The sequence below is a fragment of the Pinus tabuliformis genome, chromosome 2_1 (genome assembly GCF_031772625.1).
Source record: "Pinus tabuliformis cultivar Carrire ecotype Pingquan chromosome 2_1, CPIR1, whole genome shotgun sequence".
NCBI lineage: Eukaryota > Viridiplantae > Streptophyta > Pinopsida > Pinales > Pinaceae > Pinus > Pinus tabuliformis.
Genome location: NC_142299.1, coordinates 511708665 through 511716615, shown reverse-complemented (window position 1 = coordinate 511716615; position 7951 = coordinate 511708665).

Here is a 7951-nt window from a genome sequence, read left to right as displayed (position 1 = left end):
ACAAAGTCATCATTGAAAGATTTAGAAAATCTAGACTTAGTTGCTGCTACGGGAGGCTTATAATCAACAAGCATTTTGTGGTGGAATTTGTTGATATCTTGATGAAATCTAAAACTGGTTCACCGAAGTTCCTTTTAAGCTCTTGAAATTCTGTGAGGAAGTAAAGAGGATCCTTTTTGACAGCCCATTGATATTTAAATATGGTTGTAAGCTCTTCCCAATTTCTAATTGTAGCTACTGGTAACTACCTAAAACAAATCCACACATTTCCTTCAATTGATTGTACAAACAATCTCATATAAACATTCTCTTTCTCAATACTCATATTGTCTACAAGATCTAGGAAAGCTTGGAGATGGTCCTCAGCTGAGGGACCAGTTTCTCCATTGCACTTGGAATGTATTTTAAATACCCAGCTAGGAATGCCTCAAGGTTATGAGGTAAGACTGCGGTAGCATATCTGGCCTATACAATAGGTCAAGAAGCCATGACAGCAGGTGGTATATGAGGTGCTTGAGGTATATGAGATGCTTGAGGTGTATGATGTTTTCCAAGTGGAATATGAGGTGTTTGTGTGGATGTAGAGGATGAAGAAGAAGCACAGAAATAAGATGGTGATTTAGGGGTAGATAAACTAGTTGGAGGTGAAGGAGGAGGTGATCTCCTGAAGGACTTCAAAGGAGTCTTAAGAACTAGCTTTGGGACCTGTAAAGGAATACCTTCTTTTGTTTCAAAGAGAGGATTGGAATATATAGAAAATGGCTCCTTAGATTTTTTGGAAGAAGAAGCTTCAGGTCAGTCATAAATGGAAGGAAAGTGATAGGTGGTAGGGGATATGAAATCTGTGGGTTTATATTCTTGTGGATTAACACCCAACTCAGATTCAGTTTTAGGTGATCCTAGAGGTAGAGTGTGTATTGGATGAGATTCTAATGAACGAATAAGGTATGCTGACTTAAAATCAACTCCTCTATTTAGAAGTTCAGTAACGCTAGGCGATAAATGGGAGTAATCAGGATTAGATGGGATATTACTATAGGGGTCAAATGATTCTACATCTACAGATTGTAGGACTGAAGAGGAAGAAGAAGAAGATCAGTGGTGTCCCCTTCTAGAACCAGCTTTTCTCATAAGCCTTTCAGGATCTGATAGAGGTTTAGCTATGCCAGCTTCTGAACGAGATCTGGCATGTTTATAAGGTGCCAGCTTGGGAGTGTGGAGTCACCAAGGTGAATGATTTTAACCTTTCTAAACCTTTAATCACCTTTAGAGGAAAAGAATGAATGAATATCGTTATCCCAAGGAAAACTTTAATAAAATTTGAATCCCTGGCAATGGTGCCAATCTGATGTTGTGCCTCTGACATAGTAGTAGGTCAGGCTACCAATGCTAGAGCATCTAAATTTTTTTGTTTTGGGGGTTTTTGTTTTTAGTTTTGGAAGACCGATGAATGAAGATGAATGTAGAATTGAAGAAATAAATCCTTTGGGGTATATTAATACTTCAACAAAGGGCTGTTATAAAGCATTACACATTGATATAGATCAAAATAGTGGTGAGTAGAAGACAACATAAAATATGATTATCACAGTTTCCAGACTGTAAAATAGAACAATCATAAGTGGGAAAACCTTTTGAACTACATTCAAAAGATTCAAAGCAATATATTTAAGCTTACACAAGATGTTGATGATTTATTGATTAGAGGGGATTAGCTACACAAATAGTTGCATTAATCCAATCTCTTTAATGGATGATCACTTCAAGAGCTTATAGGAATCAATTGAAACTATAATTGCTCCTACCTAGATATTTGTGTAAGTCATAAGCATATGAAGAAATACATAATGATCGAAGAACTGGAAAAACTTACAAGATAACACAAACTGTGCAAGACCATATTCAAAATCTTTTTCTTTGTATTAAGGTTCCAGAAAGATCGATTACATCAAGTGTTTGCAAAATCTTCCTTCAAAGGTGGCTTCCAGGTTCAAAGTAGAACTAACAATCAAGACTTTACAGGTAATGAACTATGAATCTTCAACTCCAAACCCATAACATCTTGAGAAGGGAGTTATTTATACAATAATAAAACTAATAAATATCCTAAAACCTATTAAGATTTATTCTAGGAAAGGAAAAGATCTTCATGCAAGAAGATAGGGGCAGTTATTGAACTTCTTCTTGTTGTCCCCTTTTATTTTGGTTGTGTTGGCTTTGCTATTTGATATTTTTCCATTTTGGATGCTTTGTTGTTTGTATCCTCTACACTGGTTGTTTTCTTCATTTTGATCTTTCATCTGAGTTCTTTAAACTCTATAACTCTCCTTTGACCCTACTGAATAGATTTGACAACACATTTCAAGTTTTACTGTGCTTTTCAACAGTAAATCTTCATATTTGTCTTTAAACTATTACATAGGATTTTTGTTTATAAACATGGAACATCAGTCCTTACCTGCAAAACGCAGAAACTTTTAAGAAAAACATGGTGACATAGGAGGTCGTGATGGATTTTTTGAGCTTTCAAAGGATATCGAAAGGAGTTTGGGGCATATCTGAGGGTAAAAAATGGCTTTAATGGCCACAGAGGCATAATGGAGGTTGCGCTATAAAAAATAGGCAAACAGAGCAAATGGCATTAAAATAGTAAAACAGTCTTCTTTTTGGATCATCGGGCAAAGCTGAACAATGGTGGAAAGAGTACGAAGGGATTAATTATGGCAGGAATGGCTCAATTAAGTTTAAAAATGTGATTAGTTGTTTAAATCAAATTTCGGGTCATTTCTTCATTTACATCGAAAAAATGATTTAACACAAAAATCCTTTGCAAAAAAAATAATGGCAGATTTGAAATTGTATTAACTCGCGCTGATAATGATATCAGATTCGGGAATAATATCGCATATCACAATCTGATTTAGGTGGGGGTAAGCCTTCACAAAAGAATATGATAATGGGCGGACATCACGTGAAATGAAATATGACATATCGCTATGTTGGGTCCCGGTCTATCGCAATCGGAGGTCGAAAAACGGGGAGAAATGGCTTTGGTTGGGACTTGCGACAAGAGGTGGATGCGATGTGGTGATAGACTGTACTATATAATCACCTCGGTTCTGGATTCTTATCGCGCATCACATATCGCAATGGCGAAGGGTTATATGTCAAAGATGGGACTTTGTGATGGGAGTGGATCTGAAATGGGATTAAATTATGCCATGTGTTACGTCAAGTCTCGATCATTCATCACATGTCACAATACGGGGGTGTATGCATGTTTAAAAGGTTATGCAATCCCATTGATGCGATATTTGTATAGAATACATAGTTTTACTAAGGAGCTAATATATATGGGAAAGGGGATTTTAAGTGTTTAATACATCAATTAATGTTAATATCAAATATAATGGAAAAGCAGAATAATACTAGGTATAATTCTTTTATGAGTTGATTTAACTTTTCATATAAGCATTTATACTTCGGATAAAGGTATTTTCATGGTTTTTAATGTAAAAAGGGATTTTTACATGGAATTTTTACTTTTCCCAGGGAAAAAGGGTTTTGACCATAGGAAATGCGATTTTATGGAAATGAATGAATATGAATGTATGAAGGGGCAATTAATAAATATATGAATGAATGAGGATGATGGAGGTTAATTAATTGATGTTGTAGGCCTTCATTTGCTTTGTGTAAATGCCTTATGGACATAGAAACATGATAAATGTACATTTTATCCAATCAACTATTAAACTTTTGTAACCTTTCTCTACTTACCATTTGCTTATTCTATCATTTTTTCCTTCACTTAATGGGTGCATTTAAGCTACCAAACCCTTATCATTTCTTCTTATTTAACAAAAATAAACTATCTAATTCTACCCTTATAACATCTAAGGGCTCAGATTAAATTGATGAGCACCTTATTATTCTCTACCTAACTACTGATTTGCCAAGATTAAACAGTTTGGCCAGAACTTTAATTCTCTAACTATAACATCAAATTTAAAGGATGAAGCAGTCAAGATTAAACTATTTGAATTTCATGGGTTGTGGCATTTAAGACAAGCTGCACACAACCATTATTTCATGGAAACATAGTAGTGGCATTTAGACTTGCTCACTTTTAGAGTTTATTTGTTTTCCTTCTACCTATCATTTTCTTTTTGCCTTTATCTTTTAGAGCAGCTAACCTAACATTTTCTTTGATATGGATATCATCATCAAAATATTTTTTAAACTAACATTTTATTCACTATTGTTATGTCCACATCCTAATTTAACATTTTTTTAAATATTCTACCTAATCAAAACCAAAAAATGCTACAACAGAAGTACAAGTTACAATGTGGATAGTAGTTTCCACTTCATTAATACTACATAAATATCATTTTCGAAATTGAAAATAATTTTTCTGTACAATGTTTTTGTATATAGATATTATTTTGGAAATTAAAAAAAAATTGTTATAAACTATATATATATATATATATAAAATTGACTCTTTACATTGTAAATTTATTCCACAATCTAATCCCTTTTGAAGTACAAGGTGCAATGTGGATAATAGTTTCCACTCCACCTTCTCGCATTCAATCTATTTACAAGTTCACTTCCCAAAAATAAATTCAATTTTTTTTTGTAGTGACATATGATTGGTAAAATTTAATTTCCCAAGCAAATGCTAATCTCCATTGCTTGTAAATCTTTTTAGGTGCATGTTAGTTGTTGACAAGCTATCATGGAAATTTTAGTTAACCTTATGTTCTTATAGTTATATTAGTACCACAACAAGGATTAATTATAAATTATGGGATCTAATATATTTAGAGTTTTATGTGAGTCTATTCAAGTTATTGATCTAGGTTAGTAATTTTTCCTATCTAGATTTTATGCAATAACTAACCTAATTTTTGGTGGACATTAACTACAGTAACCCTATTTAGTTACATGAATTAAGAATATCCTTTGGTGGTTATAACACTCTTGGATTGAAGTTTAACAACATTTAATGACCATTTAATTTATATCATACTACATTAAGTATATTATAACTATAAATAAAATAAAATGCAAAAATTATAATGAGATCTTATAATCAATCTATTATTTTTTAATTCAAGCATCTGTGATCCATAACTTGTTAATTTAATAATATTTTCGGAAAAAATCACATTGAAAATATTTGGTCAACGTGTTTCCGTGTAGTTCATCTTCAAAACAAGATGAAAAAACAAATCTCAGAAAATAAATAAATTAACAACTAGTATTTCTTATATACTTACTTTTCCACATTTAATAATTTTATTTATTTAATTAATAAATTTATCACATACTCTCCTTATACCTAACATATACAATTTTGAAACAATGCCACAAATAACAATAACACAATATCCGTTACTTTTAATACAGAGACTCGTATATTTATTTTTCCTTTTCGAAAACCAATAATAGTACATCCATTAATCATGTATCATTATAAACATGGTAAGAAAATACCATTCAAATTACAACTCTAATTAACATAACCCATAATCTAACCACGTAAACCAGATCATCATGGTATAAATATTGTGTTTTACGAAGGGGGCTCATCAGCCTACACAATAGCATAATACAATTTAGTAAGATTATCATATCACAAAACAAATATCAAATTTCTTTATTTTTAAATAATCACCATCGGTGATATCAATGATCACTCACTTCGATTGGATTTATGACAGTTGGTTCTACCACTGGGGTCAGCCAACTCTCCAAAAAATCGTGTGGCATTCGTCGCCCCACGGACATGAACAGTTCATAATGGACTTGCAGTGCCATACTCCAAGTTATGATAACAACGACTCACAACAATTATCTGCCCCGCTAAGAATTTTACCATGAGGATGGCGTCACTGTAATTGACGACTTTTTCACTGAAACAGAAACACTCATCACATCGGAGGGATCTAGACTATAACAAATGTTAAATTGTACAGGTCCAATAGATTGAAACTGATAAAGAGTTTCATTGTTAACAGTGATACCTTTCTTTCTGATATTTTGTGCAACGATGGTATTCGGTGGAGAGTCGACAGATGTCAACATCATTATCGCTCCACCTTTAGTCTATGTTTCTGCATATTGGATTCATTTACATCGTCAAGCATCATAACCATCATCAAAATGACATACTTCAAATTATTCAGGGAAACATCAATCAAATTTTGAAACCTAAACACAATTATCTCAAATTCTGTGTTACAAGATGTGCATTCTAGGAAAGTTTAAGAGTCCGTACTAGGTCTACCGTGCAAAAACACTATCACCAATCAGAGACCTACGAATCTGGACTAATACGAGTAATAATAAGAACCACACACAATTTCCAGCTTTGCTTCATATTATATCTCAAGGGTTGGCTTGACTATTTGAAGTAACGGTGTTCAACCACGAAAAGTCGTAGTATCTATGTATTTTATGCCCTGAGGTGGGAACACTGTTTAAGTAATGCATCGAAACTATGCCATGGCTACTATATGGAAATTTTCCGATTATTTACTCTGTATTTTCGGGTTACAATAGTGTTCTAAATTGTGTCTCCTACGCGTGGAAAGAAGAGAATGCACTCAATTCAAAGAATGGTGTTGGTATCTAATCAATACATGGTTGATTCTATAGGCCATGTAAGGTCCACCAACGTGTCCCGTAAGGCTATTTCAAAGAGGAAATATAGCAAGCTCTTGCATTGCCAATCCCTTGAACGGGATTCACATTTCTATTATGGTGAAGCCTATGGTGAAGCCTCTCTCACTTGTGAAGGTGTCACAAGTGGATTGTGATGACATTGTTGTTGGTAAAGAAGGGGTAAGACAAAGAAGCACAGGAAAAGATGTGATGGAAAAAGAGTAGCAACAATCATGTATGGTTGTGATTAAGTCAAAGAAGCAGCAAAAGATGAAATGATAGAGTAACAAAGGAACAACAACAAAGAATAATATAGAAATAGGAAAGGACCAGCAAAAAGTAACACTAAAGGAGCAACGCTAAGGAACAACATAGGGGTATCCAAAGAGCAACTATGTGAATAAGGCTTTTGAGCTTGGGATGTTGATGAGCTGATTATGTTTGCTTATGTTGTTGTATGGATATGATGAGCTAGGGTCCTCTAGCTCCCAGGGTATCCTCACTAACCCTTTTCGCCAAGGGTAGCAATTACTTGCTGGCTCAAACTCTAATGTTGGTACCCCCGCAGGGGGCAACAAGAAGGGGAAAAATTATCAAATGTATACATGATGAGTTTGCATATCGACATCTCTACGTGATCACGTGATTATGGTGAATCAAAATCATCTAAGGCTAAGTTTGCTTCTGATGCCTCAGAGCCGCTACATATTGAGAGGCCCTTTGTCAAGTCTATACCTTGGATGCTGAAAGGCTCCACAAAGTGCTCGACCATTAACCCTAATGCTAGGGCAGCCCAGGAATACTCGATTTTAGAAGATCTGGCTCAGATTCCTGGTGTTATGTTAGCGTTAGAGGTACTCCAGTCATGCCCCACTTAGAGAAGTGCATTACTCTCAGTAATCAGAGTAGTAGTTCCAAAAAATTCTCTTTTGGTCACTTTTGATATGTCAAAAGTAAGAAAGAGACTCCCCCATCATATAGCTTTTTAGATAAAGTCTACATATCGAAAGACCAACATCTTTTGAACTGTTATTGATGAGGGAGCTTCCACATGTTTGATGTCCATGTCATGTTGGAAGGCCATTGGATCACCTCAAGTTGTTCCTTCACCGACCCTATTGGCGACATTTGATGGAAATTCTCATAGGTTGCACGGGATTATTCCATCCTTTACCATCTATGTTGGGGGAAAGGTGGTAAATATTGAGGTCACGAATATCGATTACAACCTAATTCTAGGCAGGAATTATATTTATGAGATGGATGCCATAATTTC